The sequence below is a fragment of the Cavia porcellus genome, unplaced genomic scaffold (assembly GCF_034190915.1).
Source record: "Cavia porcellus strain 051 isolate PalLab524CR breed Dunkin Hartley unplaced genomic scaffold, mCavPor4.1 scaffold_25, whole genome shotgun sequence".
NCBI lineage: Eukaryota > Metazoa > Chordata > Mammalia > Rodentia > Caviidae > Cavia > Cavia porcellus.
The window spans coordinates 15,921,340-15,940,263 of record NW_026947508.1 but is presented as its reverse complement, the minus strand read 5'-3'; the positions used below and the strand labels follow the sequence as shown (position 1 = coordinate 15,940,263).

General features: G+C 43.6%; 1 protein-coding gene across 7 annotated transcripts in view; it reads left to right on the top strand.

Moving 5' to 3' along the window:
* The first annotated feature begins 7,049 nt into the window (after positions 1–7,049).
* The window catches only part of Eif4g3 (eukaryotic translation initiation factor 4 gamma 3), a 318,850-nt gene continuing 306,975 nt past the window's right edge, over positions 7,050–18,924 (top strand). For 4 of the 7 annotated variants that reach the window (XM_063235683.1, XM_063235682.1, XM_063235687.1 and 1 more), the window contains exons 1-2: positions 7,050–7,217; positions 7,576–7,720. The gene's annotated coding sequence lies outside the window, so the exon portion shown is untranslated. Of the gene's footprint in view, positions 7,218–7,556; positions 7,721–18,924 lie in introns of those variants that run through there. The other 3 variants (XM_063235685.1, XM_063235684.1, XM_023565712.2) reach the window with 2 other exon arrangements.

Sequence of the window (18,924 nt, the reverse complement as noted above, 5' to 3'; positions counted from 1 at the left end):
TTGTGTTTTGGGTTTCTCCAAAATATGAATTGTTTCGTGACTGCCTGTCGCCCTTGCCCATGGGGCCCTGCTAATCTCGCTAGTGTTCCAGTTCTAGAATATGTGCTGCTGAAGTGAGCACATAAAATTTGTTTTAAAGAAAAGAATGCCAGGTGGGGTAGCACATGCCTGTAATCCTGGCTCTCAGAGAGGCTGAAGCAGGAGGATCACAAATTCAAGCCCATCCTGGGCAATTTAGGGAGACTTTATCTCAAAATGAAAAAAACAGAATTTCTGGGGAGATCATGTGAGGGCCCTGTGTTCAAGCCCTAGTAACACAAAATCAATCAATGTAAAAAAAATTATATATATATATATATATATATATATATATATATGAATGAGTGTTGGTTCAGCTGTGGAAAAATTAGAACCTTTGTTCATTACTAGGTAGCTCAGGCTGATCTTGATCTTTTCTAGGTGATCCTCCTGCCTCAGCCTCCTAAATAGCTGGTGTTTATCACCATACCCCTTCCCCTGTTCATTACTAATGGGGCTGACACAAAGTGTTGTACCCAGTGTGGAAAACAGTACAATTCCTCAAAACGTTGACTATATAATTGCTACATGATCTAACAATTCCACTTCTGGGTATATGACCCAAAGAAGTAAAAGCAGAAATCTGAAGAGTATGTTTGAACAGTAAGTATTTGTAGTGGCATTATTCACAGTGGTCAAAAGGAAGAAGCATCTGAAGCATCATCCACCCGTGTGTGAATGGAGGAATAAGGTGCAGGACATTCGCGCCACAGAATGTTGATCAGCTGTTAAAAAGAAAAGAAATTCTGACACAGGCTACCTCATTAATGAGCCTTTGAAAACATGCTGAAAGAAGCAGCCCTGTCACTAAAGGGCAGACTCTGTCAAATTCATAGAAACAGAAAAACAGAATGAATGGCGGTTGCCAGGGCCAAGGGGAGGGAGCTATTTAATGGGGAGTTGGTATTTCATTTCGTGGGGACACAGGTTCAGTTTGGGTTAGTGAAAAATTCTGGAGATGGATTACCTGGCAATGCGAATGTATCCCACATCACTCAACCATAAGGCTCCTCAAGTGGCAAATTTTATGTAAATGTGTATTTTGTAACTTCTATGGTAATAGCAGCAACAATAAAGCTGGGTGTGGTGGTGGTACATCCCAGCAGTTGGGAGGCTGAGGCAGGGGGATTGCCTCCTTTGAGGCCAGGGTGGGCTGCACGGTGAGTTCTAGGCCAGTCTGGAATGCATAGTGAGACCCTATCTAAAAACAACAACAACAACAACAACAACAAAAACCCAAAAACCAAATCAAAACAAAATACAGGAGTTTAGAAAAGATAACCCCTAGGGGTATTTCCAGCCCTCAGTAGTCTCTATGATAACATTTTAAAAACTAGGCAAACAAAACAAAAAACAAAAAAACAACAGGTGGTAAAATAGACAGAACAAACTCTAGCCAGGTATAGTGGTACACACCTGTAATGTCAGCACTCTAGGAGGCTGAGGCAGGAGGATCTAAAATTCCAGCCCAATTTAGGTAATTTAATGATTGACCTTGTTTGAAAATAAAAAATAAAGAAATAGTTGGAGATGAAGCTCAATGTGAAGACCCTGAGTTCAATCCTCAGTACTGAAAAACAATTCCCATTTTAAGCATTCCATGACAATACGTTTTTTATTTTTCTTTTTGTTTGTGTTATTTTTGGTATTGGGGATCAAACTCATGACCTTGCACTTGCCAGGTTGGCACTTGTGCCACTGAGCTAAACCCCCAGCCCTTGTTTGTCTTTTTGAGACAAGGTCTCACCATGCAGTTCAGGCTGGCCTTGAGCTCACTTTGTAGCCCAGACTAGTCTCGAACTCACAACGATCCTCCTGCCTCAGCCTCCGGAGTGCTGGGATGATAGGTGTGACCACCATGCCTGCTTTTTTTGCCTTTCTTTCTTTCTTTCTTTCTTTTTTTTTTTTTTTTTGCCTTTTTCTTTTTTTGGTATGAGAATTGAACTCAGGACCTTGTGCTTGCCAGGCAGGTGCTTACACCACTGAACTAAACCCTTGGCCCCCTTTTGCCCTTCCTGCATCCCATAGAAGCTGACCAACGTGCAGCTGCAGGGGCTGGTGAGGGCTTTGATCTCCTCCAGGTGAAACTGGGGATTCAAAGCCACTGTACACACCGTGTCCACAGAGGTGGGACAGTGTGGCCCCAGGAGAACTTAGGGGCAGCAAATCAGAGAAGCTATAACGGGGTCCCAGAGGAAATGGGAAGGCGCTAAAGGCACTCAGGTGCTTACTAGGCCTTAGAGGCCTTGTTGATTGTTTGCACAGACAAATTCTCCATTGATCTGTTAGAAGCTAATGGCTTCTCTTTGCTTGGCAAATGGCCTCAAGAAGTTAGGAAATTTAAGATTGTACAGCTAGTCTGTAAGGTCAGAATCCGATCTGCTTTTTAATGACCCCTTTAGGGCTGGGCTGAGCTCAATCCCCAGCATGGAAAAATATACAACCTTTAAAGACAACCACCACCCTCTCACACTACACCGCCATGGGGAACACAGGTGAAGGGGCAGCTGGCACAGTCCCTCACTGGGACAGGGACCATGGGGTCACACTGTGAACAGGCTCACAGAGTCAGAGACATCTCTATATCACTGGGGGCTTTTCTCCTTGCATCCAGGGTTGCTTCAGATAGGAACTCTGTATCTTACTCCCTCCTTTTCCATTAAAAAAAAATGATTTGGACTCCCAACGCTGTAACTTAATTGAACTTAATTGCCGAGGGTCTAGATCTTGAAACACCGTAGTTCACGTTGCTGTCTACCCTTGCTGGGTTTTGATGGCTGTTTTTGAATCTCAGAACAGAACACCCAATGCTATACAAATCCCTCTGTGGCTAATAAACCTGCCTGTTCTTGGCATAATGGGGCTGGCTTTTATGTTTAAAGGCCAGTTCCTCCTGGAGGAAAAATGAAGGCATCAGAGAACTCCAGCTTGCCATAATAGTTTTGGAAGTTGTTTTTCTTTAATACTAGGGATCAAACCTAGGAATGCTTTAGCACTGAGACAGGGTCTCACAGAACTGCCCAGGCTGGGCTTTTTTGAGGCCTGGTTTGTTTTTGTTTTGGGTGAACTTTAATGTAAAAACTGAAAAGTGCAGGTTACCAGTCAGTCTTCCTTCTCAGATCATGAATGTCACCACGGTGCAGTGCATGCGTGGACTGCACTTAAGAAACCAAAGGGTTAGGGGCTGGGGATTTAGCTCTGTGGCATAAGCGCCTGCCTTGCAAGCAGGCAGTCTTGAGTTCGATCACTGGTACTGATAAAAAGGAAAAAAGACAAAAAAAAAAAAAAAAAAAAAAAGAATCACAGCCCGGGCCCAATGGTGCCCTAAACCTCCTCCATGTAACACCAAATCCTCTGGCAATTCATGACTATTCATTCAGGCCTCGAGCTAGATATAAGGGATATTTTGAATGACTAACAAATGTCCCTGCATAAATGAATAATAATGAGCAAAATGTATACAAAAATTACTATAAACCCTGTATGATGGCACATGCCAGTAATCTCTGCTTCTCAGGAGACTGAGGCAGGAGGATCGTAACCTGAGGCTAGCTTTGGCAGCGTAGAGAGAGTCTTATTTCAGAATAAAATTTAATTTTTTTTTTAGTATTGGGAATCGAATTCACGACTTCATGCTTGCCAGGCAGACGCTTGCACCACTGAGCTATGTCCCTGGCCCAGAATAAAATTTTATTATAATTCAATTTTTTTTGGTACCGGAGATTGAACTTGCCAGGCAGACACTTGCACCACTGAGCTATGTCCTTGGCCCAGAATAAAGTTTAAAAAGGACTGAGGATACAGCTTAGTGATATAGCACTTTCCTAGCATGCGGGTCCTGGGTACAATCTCTACTGAAAAAATATTATGTGCCAGGTTGCTTTGTATTTATTTTTCCTGGTAACACTGAAAGGTAGAGTCTATTTTACAGACAGGAACACTGAGACTAACTTTGTTTTGTTTTGCTTTTTGAGACAACGTTTCACAATGTTGTCCATGTTGGCTCCAGCGTCAAGCAGTTCTGCCAGAGCAACTCAAGCACTAGGGGAAAGCTCCCACATAAGAGGTGCCCTGGCTCAGTCTGGGGACTGAGCTATGCTTCAACCAAGCCTGGAAGCAAGAATCAGCCAACTGGCTAAAAGGAGAGAAAAGAGTTTGGCGGCGTTGGTAATAGGAGCTCCCAGCACAGGTCCTGGGGTGAGGAGGGTGGGTGTGTGGAAACAGATGGGCGGGGTGGGGCACAGTTATGGGTCTGAGGGGGGATGTGGCAGGTTGAAAACAGAGTGAAGCCACCAAAAGATACAGCAATGGGAACTCCACGGAGCACTCGTAATTGGCAAGTTGACAAAATCAGCTTTTCTTCTTGACAGTGACTCTGGATGTAATGAAGAGACTGCTATGTTTTTTTTTTTTTTTTTTCTTTTTCCTTTTTATTGGTACCGGGGATCGAACTCACTACCACCTGCTTGCAAAGGCAGGTGCTTATGCCACTGAGCTAAATCCCCAGCCCCAAAGACTGCTATGTTGAAGACAATGCAAAAACAGACCTTGGATTTGGATCCCAGTGATTCACTTAGAAGATACATAAGTTGTCTTTTCACATCTTTGCACCTCAGTTTCTTTGCTGGCAAATGAGGTGTGAAATAGTCATACTACAGAATTGTTCAGGGTATGGGTTAATCTAAGGAAAATCTTCAGCAGAGTTGATGCGGGCACATAGTGGGTGCTCCATAAATATCAGCCTGTGTGTGTAAGTGGGGGAGTGTTGAGCAGATCAGGCTCTTGGATGAAAGGAGAGAGTTGCACCTTTTTGACTTTGCTCTCTGTGAGCTTCCCCTCCCTTGATTGCCTGAGGTCAGAATTGTATCAGAGTCTTCTCCATTATTCTGTCCGGAGGTCTATCCATTTCAAAAGAGATAATGTTCATAAAGTGCTTAGCAAAGACCAGGCGTGCACTAATTGGCTGATGCTGGTGGCTATTATTAAATTAGAAAATGAAACTAGCTTAGAAAAGAATAACAATTAAGCAATTATCAGTCTGTTATCACCCTAGTGTAAATGAGAAGTCAAAGCTTTTGCGGGAACAGGTTTTGATTTGGATAAAGAAGCCTGAAATCTCTGAACAAGAAAAGAGAATCTGGGAACTGAAGGACCATTTGGGAATTTTCTCCTGGACCAGATTAAGCCTGGAGAGGAGTAAAAATCCAATCCTAAGTAATCAGGTGTTATAAATCCAGAGTTTAGAATTTCAGTTCATGGCTCGAGGTTTGGAAACTGGAGGTCAGGCTTTCTTTTCAGTGCCAAGAACTGGAGCCCCAGCCAGCCAGAGGCGGTGGGAGTTGTGGTATCACCCCCTTCCAGCTGCTCTTTTATCTCAGAGGAAGCATCTGGGACTCTCAGGGGCCATCATGAGTTAAGCATCCACAACATGCAAAGCTTTTATTAGAAGGATGAAGAGAAGAAAGGGTAGGATCTGGAGGGAGATTACTACGGGGTAGACTGACTGTGTGAGGTAGAACCCCTCCTCCCTTTTTGGCTGTACACCCCTTTTTTTTTTGTGGCACTGGGGAGTGAAGCCAAGGCCTTCCTTTAGTACTTCTTCTTTCCAAAGTCTATTTACTTTTTTTTGTCTTTTTGAGACAGGGTCTTGCTAGAAGGGTTCAGGCTTTGTAGCCCAGGCTGATCTCAGACTTGCAAAGATCCTCTTGCCTCAGCCTCCCAAGTGCTGAGATTACAGGAGTGTGCCACAACGGCTGACTTACAAAGGCTGATTTTTATTTTGACACACTGTCTTGCTAAGTCACTAAATTGCCCAGGCAGGATTTGAATTTGGAATCCTCCTGTCTCAGCCTCCCAGAGTACTGGGATTACTGGCATACACCACCACGCCCAGCTTCCTTTCAATTTTGCGCTTTGTTTTGTTAAGTTTTTCTGTTAGAAGATGATACTTCGTTTCTCTTGTTTTTATTTTATGGAACTACATAAACTAATGAAGGTGGCCACTTGTTGGTCATGCCTGGTGGCCACTCTATTCCTGGATTGCTCTGGCTGCCCATGACTCCTTTTCACTCAATGCTGTGTGCTGGGATTAGGCCTCTGCTGGAGTTGGGACGAGCGCAGTGGGAGTGGCAATGGTCTTGGCAGGCCCAGCTAGGGGAGAAGGACCTCATCAACAGGTGTTACCTAGCCATACTAAGTTGGGAGCAGTCCATTGGCTGGCGGCAAAAGAGTTCTTCCTCCTGGCTACGCCTTGGCCTCGGGAAGATTCCATCCACAGAGCCCTCAATCCAGGCTGCCAATTAGGGCAGCCAGATCGCGTCCCCAGCCAGCTAGGGAGTCCGCATGATTCTTCCTGATGGTGGAATTCAGATCCTGGCTTGGTTCTGTCCCTTCCCGGTTGGGTGACGCAGGGTCAGTCATTTTCCTGTCCAGGTCTCCTCTGGAACACGGGCTATTCACTCCATTCACCTGTCCGATGGAGGGCGTGTGGACACGATGGGTGTGAAATGTGTCACAGGCTGCCGAGTGCTATTTGCTGTGCTAACGCGTCCCTGTAGCGAGCGGTTCTTATCCCCGGGTTCCACTCTGGTTCCGCGGTTCCTTCCACAGGACAGTGGTTTCAAGCATCGCTGCCCCTGCGGCCTGGGCTCCTCGGACCGCAGGCTCCGGGCCGTTGCCATTGTTCCTCGAGACTGGGCGGCAGGGAGGGGTCTCGCTGGCCAAAATTCGCCTTTGGTCTCTCCCTCCGCCCCACACCCGAGCCACGGCGAACCTTATGGAGCCCCTTGGCGGATCTCTCCCGAGGAACCAAGTCAGCCCCAGAGCTTTCCCCGAACTGCTGCCGAAGATACGCCCGACGGCTTCCGAAGAATTCCGAACATAAGCCGTCTCCGAAGAGAGCCGAAGGGGCTTCCCACCCTCGGTTTGCCGAGCTATTCCGAAAAGGCCCGAAGTTTTCCGAGCGGCCGTCCTGCTGGACTGCTGGAGGCGGCCACAGCGCCATGTTGGATGCTCTGCTCGTTGAGTGAAGAAAATCCGCCGGCATCGTCTGAGCCCCGCTACCGAGAAGGGCGCCGCTTCCCCCGGGGAGGGGGACAAAGACCCCCCGCCGCCGGCCCATGAGGATATTGCCGTGAAAGGTCCGGTCTCTCCGCCTCCTGCCCCCGCCGGGTCCGGCCCCCCCCCCTGGGGTCGCGTTGTCACGGAGACCGGCAGCCGGTGGTGCTGGCCCGCGGGGCGGCTGCTGCTGCCGGCGGCGGCGGCGGCGGCGGCGGCGGCGGCGGCGGAGGGCGTGTGTGACCGGCCCCGGCCCCCTCCTCCTCCTCCTCCTCCCAGCCTCCCCCCGGCCCCCCGCTCCCGCCGCCTCCCCGGGTCTGCCCCCATCCCGCCCCCCTGCTGCCCCCGGCCCCTGCACCCCGGCGCGCCCGGTCCCGCTCTGGGGGGGTTGGTGGCTTCGCTTTGCCATGAGTTTACCGCAGAAACCGGCTCTGAAATCAGGCACAGCGGCTGCAGCAGGAACCGGACCCGGCACCGGAGCGGCGGCGGCAGCGGTCCCGCCTCCTCACCCGGCGGCGGCAGCGGCAGCGGCGGCGGCCCCTCCTCACCCGAACATCAGGGCCCTCCAGACCCAGGCGCCCCAACAGTATCCTTTTCACCTTCCTGAAGGCCTTCGGGTTCTCGTCGCCGCAGTCCAGGGGGGACCCTCCCGCTGGCTGCCGCAGCCCAGCCAGGAGAGGGACTGCGTTCAAGCCCCGCTTCGGGCTTGGCCGAGCTTTTAGTGCCCCAGCAGCAGCCCTGCGGGGGTCCTGGGGACCCTGCGCAGCGCGGGGAAAACAGCCCCGTCAGGCCTTGCTTCTGTTCCGCCGCCCTTCCCTTGGAGATCGAAAGACCCTTCTCTCTTTCCCCCTAACCCATTCCCCATTATTGGGCAGGGTTTGCTAGTCTCTGGGACCAACCTGCTGGAAAGGCTTTTCTCTGATTGTTGTGAGGCTTACACCTTCCTCCTCATCGCCCCAGCTCCCCTTGCTGCAGCGGAGCTTGGTGGGCTTCCCGAATTATCATTAGCAGTACATAATAAACTTCACTGATAAATTTCTGTTTGAAACTAGTCAGCTCGTTCCGGAGGTAAGTTGGATTTTCAGTCTTTGGTAAAGTGTGCAAAAAGCGTTCCCTCTGGCTGATGTTTTTTAGCGATTAAGGGAGTTGTGATGTGGTTTGTGGTAGGTCGTGTTGTGAGAAGGACGTTTCCCTGTCTGACCTTTTTAAAGGAAGAGGAAGTTAACAGACGTTACCCATCACTCCTAAAAGACCTGATTCTTGGGAGGATTGATTATGCCAGATATTTTTAAAGAACCTTAATTTACTCTTCCATAGGCCTAATACGTAGAGGGTACCAGAGCTGTAGAAACTCTAGCATTCATTGTGTCCAGTTCATGTTACTCGCTTGGTTGTAGAATTTTGGACAGCTTTGATTGAAAAGTCTTGGTGACGAGGTCACCAAAAATTAGCCAGTAAAGGTAAATTGCTGAATTCATCAATTCCACGGAGATTTGGAAAGGTATTACCTACCTGAGAATAACATTTCATCATGCACCTTCCCCACATCCCTTGCTAGTGTACATTAGTAAATAATCATTGGATTTTAGGTGTGTTGTGTTTTATATTTGTGTCATCCTGTACTTGAGTTTTAGAGACAGAGTTGTTAAAGCAAATAAGTAACTGCTTTGAGGGGCACAGATTATTTCACAGTCTGTAGTTTCTTGTCTGTATCGATTACTTTGAGAAGGGAAAGGCATCTGTTTTCTAGAGTCATTTCAGGTCACTATTTGGTTTCTGTCAAGTGTCATTTTCTCTGTTCTTTATATATTGTTAGCACACGTTTTTCAATCCGGACAGTGTGGCGCAGAGGAAAGACAAATTCCATTCCAGTGTGATGTTTGTGCTGATTTCATAATGTTTTTATCCTGCATGATTCTGTTTAAGAATTGTTCACCCATGAGAGTGGTTAGGGTTGCTTATGGAAAACCTGGTTAGTTTTGATCAATATCCCAGCTGCTTTACTGAGAGGGAGAAGGTTGACTTGTTTGCCTGCTTTAAGGTAGAATTCAGAGCTGGATCTCTTAAAAATACCTAGAGTAATACTTTGTAATTTAAATTCTTTTCTAATTTCAGTTTTTTTTCTTAATTGTCCTACACTTGAATAAGACTGTGTTTCTGTAGTGTGCCACCAAGTAAATTATTAATTACTTGTGTTTTTGAGCTGTTAGGCAGTGAAACACAAATAAAAGAAAGCTCATGGTAGTATATGTTTTTGATATACAAAGTAGTCCGTAGAGACCACAGGGCTGAATATATTAGTGCTGGGTGAACTTGGTGCTAGTGAACTTGGTGAACTTGGTGGCTTACTTGGCACAGAGAGCTGCGACTTGGGTGTTTTAAGTTGCTTTTTCCTCAGCGCATTGCAAAGGGAAGGCTTTTAAAAGTTCTGAGTTGGTTGCAGTGTAAAAGTAGCTACTAGTGCTGCAAGTTAATTTTCTTTTGGGTAAAAGAGACTGTTAAACAATGACTAAATTTAAGATCTTTCCGTTGGCGAGCGTTTAAAAATTTACCTGTAGTTTTTGGTGACTAAAATTTTGCCTGTTATTGATGCTAAAATTAATTTTCTCTTGTTATATTCTACAACTCGTGACCTTCTTTACCTTCCATACTGAAAGGCTGCAATTAAAGTAGAAATGCTTAAGTAGTAAATGAATGATAGGTTATGGATTTCATCAGAACACACTAGTGGTAAAATGCTATTACTTGGTAATGGGGAATTGGTTTACAGTGGGTTGAAATAGTAGTTCTGCTTGTCTAACTTGAGGGAATGTGAGACTTCGTATGTGAAGCAAGTGGTCATCATGGGGTAAATTGGTAACCCTGAAGCTTCCAGGTTGGAGTGCAGAGCAGAGTTGCTTGATTTTTTTCATTGCTTTAATAGACATCAAAGTTCCTCAAACTATAAAGGCACAGTTTTTTGCATCAAATTAATAAGTTCAGATAGTGTTTTAAATTTATAAAGATACTAGGAAGCAGTTCTCAATGGCAAGATGTCTTTCATTTGTATTTAATGTTCAAGTGAAAACTCAGGAGTGAGAAATGTTAGCAGTAATAGATTTGAATGGAAACTGGAACCTACTAAGTAGGCATCAGTTTTTTTGGGACAGGACTTGTAAGGCCATTTGAAGTAGAAATGGCTTCTTTAACCTCCAAGAGACAGTTGTGTTCAGATGGCTTATCCCAGCTTTCCTGTTTGGAGATTGGGAGAGGGTCTGTTAAGAATTTTAACATTTTTCTAGGGAACAAATAGCTTTGACATCTTGATGAAAACTTCGTAGACTCTCTTTTCAGAAAACTGTCTATACACAGCAAATCTTGCTTGCATTTTTCAGGGAGTTCGTGGGTCTTCTTTAGGTTGAAACCACCCATTCTTCAGATAATTCATGATAAATGAGCTTAAATTCAGGTGCCCAAATGATTCTCAGTAAACAGAACAATTTCATAGTCTGTTGTGAATACACAGTATTCTATTTATATGGAAAGACTTCAGGGTGTAATTTCTCTCAGGGCTGCTGACACTTCTGGGGAGTCTAGTTACTGTTTTCGGGCAGCCAGGTTGGTTAAGAAAATCAGACAGGGTTCTTGCAAGAACTAATTAGGTAAAGAGTTACATCAGCTAGAAAAGATCTGTCCTGAGAAATATGTATCTGAAACCAATATTCTTGTTAGTTTTTTGGTATTATAATTTTCCTTTTTTTCCCCTTGTGTTGATTTTTAGTTCATAGGCTGAAGCCAGTAACGTTTGCTGTCTTTTTTGCCTCTCTGTCAGAGCTAGATTTAAATACTAACGCTAATGCTATTCACTTATTAAATGCATATTGTTCTGGGAGCCGCATATACATGCTTTTATTGAATTCTAATAAGGTAAGTATTAAGCCTGTTTCACAGATGAGAAAACTCTTGCGCAGAATAGTTTGTAATGTTTCTAAGGTTACCTGCCTGATAAAAGGTGATCTGAGATTCAGGGTGCCATGACTGACTGTAAGCTCCTGGGAACCTTTTCACTGTGCCAGACTGCTTTTCATTCAGCCTGCAAGTAGGAGGGGGAAGAAGAATATTTTCCTATGTTGGAGAGCCAGAGGAAGGTCTTCGTACAGAAAAGAAACCCTGAAGAGAGATCACAGTGATATTGTAGGTTTTAATTAGTTCATAGCCAAATAGTGCTAGACAAGTGGGTTATCTTCACCTCACAGAGCCTTCAAAGCATAGCCTTCCATGTTTGATTTAGTGCTTGTTTCTGCTTGTTTGAAAGTCTGTGAGGCCTGTGGCAAAATACCTTTATAACTGCAACTAGAATTCTGTAGCTACTATTGTGGCCCACAGTCTCCTTGCTCCCAAACCCCATAATCAAGGAAGTATTAGATATTAAAATTAAGTTTAGATCCTCCTGTAGGAAGGAGAGAGGGAAATAGATGCACAATAGAGATAATGAAAGGAAAAAGTGAGAAAGTTACTCAGATGCCTTAGTTCACTCAGGTGCTGCCACTCCCTGCCCTAGGTTTGCAGGTTTCAGAGATATTTGTGGTCAACTGTAAGAATGTGAAGCACCTAAGTACTGCTATGCCGGCTTGGGGGTTCTAATAGGATTTTGTGTGTGTGTGTGTGTGTGTGTGTGTGTGCCTGTCTGTCTGTCTGTCTGTCTGTCTTTTGGAGACAGTATCTCATTATGCTGTTTAGGCTGGCCTTGAACTCACTTTGTAGCCCAGGCTGGTCTCGAACTTGCAATGATCTTTCAGCCTCAGCCTCCCAAGTGCTGGGATTACAGGAGTACGCCACCATGCCTGGCTTAAAAGTGATTTTTGGTTTTGTTTGGATTATTTGGGGGTTGGGCATCTCATTATGTAGTAATGAATGAGCTTGACCAATTGTGTAGCCTGTCTGGCCTTGAGTTCTCCTGCCTTGGCATGCCCAATTCCCCTGCTAGGATTACAGGGATAGACCTCCACACCAGCTTTATAAACAGTGTTTGAAACCCATGTTTTGCATCAGATGACAGAGGATTGCCACATTGAAAGCCATATGTATCAGGCTTCAGTATACGTGGTCACTTTATGACTTTATTGGTTCACTTAGCCTGTGTTGTGTGCCAGACTGGTGGGAGTTCTAGGGTAGAAAAGCTAAGATAGAACTTTGACCTCAAACAGCCTGGTGTGCGAGGCAAACTGACAGAATAGTATGAGGCAAATACAGCCTCATACTATTTAGCTAGCTTGCATGAGTCCTATCTAAGGAGGAGGAATTAAGGCTTCCTGGAAGAAGTTGACATCTGAGCTAAATTAGAAGCATGAGTAAGAATTAACCAAGGTTTACGTAGTTTCTCTGCCGCCTGACTTTTCCCAATTCCATTTCTCTTCTGTTTTAATAAATGGATTTCACTCATGTTTCCATTTTTCGTGTTGATAGGAGCAGTAAAGCTAGAGGCGGTACCGTGTGTGTAGCAAGTGGCTTGTTGCTATACATTCCAAGTCTTTCATACATGATAATCTGAGGAATTTGTGTATGAGGAGGAGAAAGAAATGTAACTGATCCTTCCTGGTCTCTGTCCCATTCATCACATAATACTTTGCCCTTTTGATGCTAAACTTTGACTTAGAAATAGTATCTGCTAACCTTAAAATACAAGATTTAGCTTGGTATATTCAGAAGTGCCCCTGACGTGGAGTGAAAAAATCTGAAATTGGCTCTTCTATTTATTTGATTATTATTAGAGGTGCTAGGAATTGAACTCAAAGCCTTTGCACTGAGCTACATTTTCAGCTCTTTTTATTTTTTATTTTATTTTTTATTGGTACCAGGGATGGAACTCACGACTGCCTGCTTGTAAGGCAGGCGCTTATGCCGCTGAGCTAAATCCCCAGCCCCTTCAGCTCTTTTTATATTTTATTATTTTGTGATAGAGTCTCCCTAAGACACTAAATTGCTTAGGTTGGGCTTGGGCTTGTGATGTTCCTTCCTGCCTCAGTCTCCCAGAATGCACCACATGTAAACCATATGTGGCTTGACTTTTTTTTTTTGGTAGGGAGTGGTGGTAGTGTGTGTGTGTGTGTGTGTGTGTGTGTGTGTGTGTGGTGGCGGTATTGGTAACCAGGGATCAAACTCATGACCTTGAGCTTGTCAGGCAGGCACTTAGGCTGCTGAGCTAAATCCCTGACGCTAGCTTGACTCTTTGATGTACAAATTTTTTCCCCCCTGTGATGGCATGTATTGTATTGAGTTTGTCACATTAAATAACTTGTGTGTCAGTTTTCCCTTCCTTACACAGTCCAGACTAATTTATTCAGTGATCTTCTTAAGTTACGACTTTTGTTTTTAAGATTTGTTTCATAGGGGAGGATTTATAGGGGACTAGTTAATAGTATGTTGGTGGGAATTGCCTTTTCTAGATCAGCTTATTGATAGTAGAAGCATACTAACGTGGATCAGAGGAAGACCACTTGCTTGTTATAGAAGCCTCTATTCTTAGTTTATACTAGGTGTTTTTTTTTTGTATGGAGCGTTGAACTTAGGACCTCATGCTTGCCAGGCAGGTGCTATGCTGCTGAGCTATATCCCTGGCCCTATTACTATGTTTATAGCCAAAGAGATAATGCCTCCTATCACTGGCTGTGAAGACTATATTGTTTGGTGGTGATATGAAATCATGAAATGAGGTTGCCATGGTCAGTGGCTGACTTACCCTGGGTGATGGTGCAGTTAGTTCATTATGAGGGAAAATAAGTTCTGGAATGGAGATCTGTGACGAGACACAATCTATTCTTACTTTGGAAATAATAATAATGCTTTGAACTAATATACTAGGAGACTATTTCCTCATTATTACTCAGGCATACGACTTAACGCAGTAGATGGACTGTGGCTGAGATTTACATGGACATATTGCAGGATCCCAAGCCTCTTCTGAATTCTCAAATGACATTGAGTTCCTTGGCTCACTGCCATCTAGAAGGAGTTTTTCACTCTTATGTAGCTCAGCGGAAATTTGAGATAGTTTAAGCTATTTTAAGTACATTTGAAATTTGTCAGGTTTTATGACCTTTATTAGATAATAGTTGTTTTGTAGTTTTTCAAGACTAGTGTGTATGGCCTGACTTGCAATGAGGCACTGAATTTTTGTCTGTGGAATGTGAGGTCTGTGAAGGCAGAAGTTTTTTATTTTCCTGACGACCCATTATGTAGTCCAGACTGGCCTTGAACTCACTCTGTACCCCAGCTTGGACTGAAACTCATGGCATTCCTCCTGCCTCAGCTTTCCGAGTGCTGGGTGTGTGCCGCCTAAGGCAGATAGGTTTTGTCTGTTTTGTTCACTGTGGACTTGCCAGCACCTAGAATAGTGCTTGGGAGGTAGAAGACAGCCTGTAAATGCAGTGTTAAGTACTTACTATATAAGTAAGTTGGCGTCTGGGAATCAGTTTAAAGATCAGTTTTAAGGCTAATGTAGATGGCATCGCAACTCACTTTTATTTTATTATTATTATTGCTATTATTATTATTAGAGACAGAGTCTCACTGTGTAGTTTAGGCTAGTTTTGAGCTACATAATCCAGTCTGCCTTTAGCTCACGGCAGTCCTCCTACCGGTCTCCTGAGTGCGGGGATTACAAGTATGCTCCACCATGCCTGGCAACAACTCACTTTTAGCATTCAGAACTGCTATAGAAGTATTTTGCACTGATACGTAATTGAATTGAAAATAATTCTATAATTTCCTTTGAGATGGAATAACATTGAGTTAGTTTACAAAGCTAGTGGTTGATTTGTATTTTTAGGATAGATACTGAGGCTTAGGTTTGGTATGAGGTCGAGGAGGAACATAATCAAATATTGGTATTTAAAGCTTGTTTTATGATTATGAAAGTGACACATAAAGTAGGAAATTTAAAAAAACAGAGAAGAAGGAAGTGTAAAAATCACCTATAATCTTGTACATAGAGGATAACGACTATGAACATTTGGCATGTTTCTTCCTTTTCTGTTTTTGAGTGGGGGATAGGGTGATACTGGGAATCAAACTCAAGCCTTCACACTTGTTGGTCTGGTCATTTATTTATTTTTTTCTTTTTAAAAACTAAAAAATATCTGTATCTATAGATTTTTTTTTTCTTTTTCCTTTTTACTGGTACCAGGGATTGAACTCATGACTGCCTGCTTGCAAGGCAGATGCTTATACCACTGAGCTAAATCCCCAGCTCCCTATAGATTTTTTTTGAGACGGGGTCTGTCTTGGTAGACAGGCTGGCATTGAATTCACTGTGTATCCCAGGGTGACCTCAAACTCACTGTGATTCTGCAGTCTCAGCCTCTCGAGTGCTGGGATTATAGTTGTGTGCCACCCAACGCCCAACCTAGAATATTATTTTATTTTATTTTATTTTTGGTACGGGGGATTGAACTCATGGCCTTGCACTTGCCAGGCAGGCGCTTATACTGCTGAGCTTAATCCCGGCCCACCCTAAAAAATTTTTTTGAGCTCCTGGAATTGAACCCAGAGTCTTGCACTGAACTGTATCCCCAGCCCATTTTTTTATTTTGAGACATGGTAAAGTCACTAAGTTCCTTCCTTCTGGGCTTGATTTCAGATCCTGCTGCCCCAGTCTCCCAGAGTGCTGGGGTCGTAGATAGGTGTGTGGCACTGTGCCCTGCTGCTTGTTGACTTGTACTCCAATATTGGGAAACCTGGCTCTCAGGTTATTTACTTAATTCTAGTGTATACATGACATAATTTGAGTGTAACAGTGCGTAACTCCATTCCTTCACTTTTGGTTTTGTTTGTTTTATGAGTATGCGAAACATTACTCTGGTTCTGAGGTTCAGAGTTATAAAGGAAAGATAGAGGGGTAGGGAATTTCGCTCAGTGCCACAGCGTGAGTTCCATCTCTGGTACAAAGAAGAGAAGACGAGACACACTCAGAAAAGCGCTGCTGCCTCCCTCCCTGTAGCTCCGCTGTGCCGCTTGTTTGCTCTGTTCTTTCCTTCTCCACCTGTAAATACCCCGTCCTTTTAATTTCTTGTCATCCTCTATATTTTTTCTACAATGAGTAGATAGTTACACATTTTCTTATATCCCTTTTCTTTTCTTTCTTTCTTTTCTTTTTTTTAAATCTTTTTGAGGTGGGGTCTCGCTATGCAGTTCAGGCTGGCCTTGAGCTCACTTTGTAGCCCAGGCTGGTCTTGAACTCGCAGCGATCCTCCCACCTCAGCCTCCCGAGTGCTGGGATATGCCTGGTCAGTTATATCCCTTTTCTTACATGAAGGTAGCTTTTCTTACATGAAGGTACTATGGATAATTGTATGGGCTTTTCTTTTTTTTTCAGTTGAAAGTACACCCTGAAGGTTCTGAGGTCTAGTTCAGTGATAAACCACTGGCTTAGCATTATCTGTAGCAAGTACTGTATACTGAGGAAATCACGTTTTTGTTTTTGTTTTTGTTTTTTTTTTGGGGGGGTATTGGGGATCAAACTCACAACCTTGCACTTGCCAGGCAGGCGTTTAAGCCATTGAGCTAAATCCCCAGTTCCGACTTTCGTTATATAGAGATCTTTCTTGTTCTTTTTTGTTAACTGCAGAGTATCTCATTGTTGGGATGCATCAGGATACCAACCACATGTATTAGCATTTAGGTTATTTCTGATATTTTGCAGTTATAGAGATGTTGCAATGATATTGTGTCTGTGTATTTTAGATTATTGGAGGTTTCTCTAAGTAATGTAGACAGTGCACTCCTCTAACTTTGACATTGTATATCACATAAATATTTAAGTAAATAATTTTGATACTTTTTTGTAGTGCTGGGGATTGAACTGTTGGTATTGATCAACATTTCAACCCTTTTTGATTGATTGATGGATTGATTGGTTGATTGAGTTTTTTTTTTTTTTAATCGATACCAGGGATCGAATTCAGGACCACGCACTTGTAAGGCAGGCGCTTATGCTGCTGAGTTAAATCCCCAGCCCCTGATTGAGTTTTTTGAGACATTTGCTTTGTAGTTGAGGGTGGCATTAAACTTACTATGTATCCCATGCTGGCCTTACACTCACGGTGATCCTTTTGATTTAGCCTCCTGAGTTCTGGGATTATAGGCATTTGCCTCCATGCCTGTTTTTTTTTTTTTTGTTTGTTTTGTTTTGTTTTTGTTCTTTTGAGACTGGGTCTTAAGTCATTTGTGCTAGAGTTGAACTTTTTTTTAAGTAAGAAAATTTACTGGGGAATAGGAATAGCTGCTGTGAGATAGGCGCGGTCCCAAATGGGTTGCCCTGTGGTTGAACTTTTGATCTTCTTGCCTCAATTAACCAAGCAGCTGAGATTATAGGTGTGATTTTGGGGAAGTAGCGATTACTAAGGATTGAACCCGGGGCGTGAACCAAGTTGAGAATGTGCTCTCTCTCATTGTGACCACTTCTGCCTCACCCTCCCAGCCGCTTGGCTTTAACTTCGTTTCTTGAATACCTTTCCATTAGTTTAGTCTGTGTAATTACCATAAATAGCTGTTTCATTGCCTCTTTTTTCCCCTTGGGTGCTAGGGATTGAGTCCAGAGCCTTGCTCACATTAGGCAAGCTTCCCACCACTGAACAAATCCCCAGCCCCAATCTGTCTGTATTTATTAATACAGCACAGTTTACTTACTGACATCCTAATCCCTAGATATTTGAATTGTTTTTACTTTTCTGTATGCATCTTGTTGAGATTTGGGCTTTAGACTGAAACCTGAATTAGTTGAATTTTTTATATCATTGAAATACTCGGAGAGTATAATATAGTTTGCTTTATTCTTTTGTGTCTTTTTCTTGGGTTGCAGTTTCACAAATGAATTTTAAAAAGGTATGATGATGTTAAGGGCCTTATTGTTTGGCAGGAATATGATACAAATTTGTAGCACTACCAACTATCTTTCTAATCACTTTGGGGGAGAACAGATACAATGTGTTTTTGAAGTGAGTCAGAGTGGTCAGTTTTCCTTTTAGGTGATTTTTAGGCATAAGAATCTTTGAAGCAGAAAATTGTGTTTGGAGAGTTAATTACCCAAGTTACTCTTTTAACCTGATTCAGGAATTTAAAAATGAAAGGAAAAGTGAACTAAATATATTGAAGTACATTATATAGGTTATAAAGAAAGTAAGGACCCAGGAAGCAGGTAGAAAAAATACCTTTAGACCCAAAAGATTTTTTTTTTTGTCTTTTTCATCGGTACCGGGGACCGAACTCACGACTGCCTGCTTTCAAGGCAGGCGCTTATGCCGCTGAGCTAAACCCCCAGCCCCCTAGACCCAAAAGATTAAAAAAAAAAAAAGAAAAAGAAAAAGAAAACATTTACTTGGATGACTAGAGGAATAGAGAGAGCAAAGTATAAAATAATTTCATATTTAAGTGGGCAGAATGACTATCACAGAGTATTGTGTAATTTTTATTTTTTGCAGTAGTGGGCATTGAAGTCAGGACCTTCACACTGAGCTACATCACCAGTCCCCCCCCCCCCCCTTTTTTTTTAAGTTTTTATTTTGAAAGAAGCTCTCTCTAAGCCACAAAATTGTCCAGGTTGGGCTTGAAGTTGTGATCCTCCTGCCTCGGCCTCCCGGAGTTCTGGCATTAGAGGCATTGTTACCATTCCCAGCATTGTGTGTCATTATTTTTCTTTTCTTTTTCCTTTTTTATCGGTACCAGGGATGGAACTCATGACTGCCTGCTTGCAAGGCAGGCGCTTATGCCGCTGAGCTAAATCCCCAGCCCCTGTGTGTCATTATTTTTGAGCTT